Raw genomic sequence first — 2,976 nt, 5'->3', positions numbered from 1 at the left:
CCTCTCAGGCAGAGGCCCTGACCAGTCTGGGTGCCCGGCCGATCTTGCCCCGGCTGCCCGGACCCCTCCGTATGCCTGCATGTATTTTGTGGTCTTTGACCATTGTACCCCTCTCCCCCTCATGTTTCACCCCTAGACTATAAGTACCCCCCTCCTAGCTCATTTAGAGGATAGCAAAGTATATGACATGATTTAGTGAGCTTTGCTCCTTGTATCCACTTCTCTAGGAGATCAAGACCTCCTAGGAGAAGATCCCTAGTGGATATCAAGACCCCCATCTAGGGAAGGATCCCCATCATAGGATCATCAAGACCTTGTGTGTATTTTTTCCTTTGTTGTCCTTGAATCTTTGTGATCTCTTGTGTGTTCTTGGATCTGGCATATGTGTGATTGGATCTAGTCAATTTGAGTGTTTTCCCTCTCTTGTGTTCTTCGTGTTCTTCGTGCTCTTGGGGATTTCCCCTCCAATTCGTGAAAGATCTCCCTCTAGGGTTCCACCCTATAACACATACCTAGTTCAATCTCGTTACCGGCAAGTCTCTTTACTCGTTCCGTAATACAAGCTCTCATGGCTAACTCCTTAGTCACATTGCTTGCAAGCTTATTGTGATATTGTATTACTGAGTGGGCCCTAAGATACCTCTCCATTATACGGAGTGACAAATCTCAGTCTTGATCCATGCCAGCTCAATAGACACCCTCAGAGATACCTGTAGAGCATCTTTATAGTCACCTAGTTATGTTGCAACGTTTGATACACACAAGGTACTCCTCCGGTGTCACTGAGTTGCATGATCTTATCGTCATAGGAACAGATACTTGACATGCAGGAAACGATAGCAATAAACTTGATACGATCGTATGCTACGCTTATAGTTTGGGTCTTGTCCATCACATCATTCTCCCAATGATGTGATCCCGTCATCAAATGACAAGTCATGTCTATGGCTAGGAAACCATAGCCATCTTTGATCAACGAGCTAGTCCGGTAGAGGTTCACTAGGGACATGTTATTGTCTATGTATCCACACATGTATTTGAGTTTCCTATCAATACAATTATAGCATGGATAATAAACGATTATCATGAACAAGGAAATATAATAATAACCACTTTATTATTGCCTCTAGGGCATCCAACACTGGAAGGGGACGCGGATCTGGGACATCAGGACCGAGGCTGCCAGGATACCGGCAAGCCAAAGAGGCTGGAGGAGATGCAACCTCTAGAGCGCCGCTACCGGTGCTGCCCGAAAAAGACACCGGTAACCCATGCATACTGAAGAACGCGGGTCTAGGGTCGCGGGGGCCGAAGTCGCACTGATAAGAGGCCCGCCATGAGGGGACAAGCGCCTGCCGAACACCAGGCGCCACGCCAGCCAGGGGTACCCGCCGCGGGGGAGGCACCACCGAGAACTCATAGAAAGCCACAAACCCGGAGCCATTGCCTTAGATAGGGGAAGGACGTCATCATGACACCACGAAGGACAGTTTGAACCAACCGAGCCTCGCCACCAACATCCTTGGATCTGGCACCGCTAGCAGCAGGTGATAACCCACAAGTATAGGGGATCACAACAGTTTTCGAGGGTAGAGTATTCAACCCAAATTTATAGATTCGTCACAAGGGGAGCCAAAGAATATTTGCAAGTATTAGCAGCTGAGTTGTCAATTCAATCACACCTGGAGATTAATTATCTGCAGCAAAGTAACCAGTAGCAAAGTGTATGATAGTTTTGATAGTAGTGACAACAACAATAGTAATAGTAACAATGATAGCAATAATTTTGCAGCAAGTGCAATAGTGACAGTAGCAGTAGCAACTTAGCAGAAACAATATAAGAGAAATTCGTAGGCATTGGATCGGTGAATTCATTGGATGATATTCATCATATAACAATCATAACCTAGGGTGATATGGCACTAGCTCCAGTTCATAAATATAATGTAGGCATGTATTCCGTAAATAGTCATACGTGCTTATGGAAAGAACTTGCATGACATCTTTTGTCCTACCCTCTCGTGACAGTGGGGTCCTATCGGAAACTAAGGGACATTAAGGCCTCCTTTTAATAGAGAACCGGAACAAAGCATTAGCACACGGTGAATACATGAACTCCTCAAACTACGGTCATCACCGGGAAGTGTCCCGACTATTGTCACTCCGGGGTTGCCAGATCATAACACGTAGTAGGTGACTATAACTTGCAAGATCGGATCTAGAACATAGATATAATGACGATAACATAAACGGTTCAGATCTGAGCATGGCAAAGTCATTGCAGCATCAATCTCAGAATATAATGGATATTAGGGATCAAGCCCTAACAAAACTAACTCGGTTACATGATGAATCTCATCCAACTCCTCACCGACTAGCTAGCCTCCGAAGGAATTACTCACTCCCGGTGGGGGGCATCATGGAATTGCCGATGAAGAAGGGTTGGTGATGACGAAGATCGAAGGTCCCCCCTCTCCGGAGCCCCAAACAGACTCCAGATCTGGCCTCCCAGTGAGAACAGGAGGTGGCGGCGGCTCCATCTCGTGAAACGCGATAATTCTTTCTCTCCTATTTTTTCTGGAAATATGTGATTTTATAGCGTCGATTTCAGGGTCTACGGGGCCACCAGGTGGGGACAACCCACCATGGCACGCCCAGGTGCCCCCTCCGGTGGTTCTTGGCTCCAGAAATTATCTTTATTTGTATAAAAATTCCTTGCAAAGTTTCGTTCCAATCCGAGAACTTTTATTTCCGCACAGAAACACCACCATGTTAATTCTGCTGAAAACAACGTCAGTTCGGGTTAGTTTCATTCAAATCATGCAAATTAGAGTCCAAAACAAGAGGAAAAGCGTTAGGAAAAGTAGATACGACGGAGACGTATCAGCAGGTGACATTGATGAGCGTCAGGTCTGGCGCGGGAGCATGGGAGGGGGGTGAAGGAATCTTGTTGGCGTCAGGCGCACCCTGCAACCC

This window comes from Triticum dicoccoides, chromosome 4B, assembly GCF_002162155.2.
Source record: "Triticum dicoccoides isolate Atlit2015 ecotype Zavitan chromosome 4B, WEW_v2.0, whole genome shotgun sequence".
NCBI classification, from domain to species: domain Eukaryota; kingdom Viridiplantae; phylum Streptophyta; class Magnoliopsida; order Poales; family Poaceae; genus Triticum; species Triticum dicoccoides.
Note: the sequence above shows the minus strand (reverse complement) of the source record.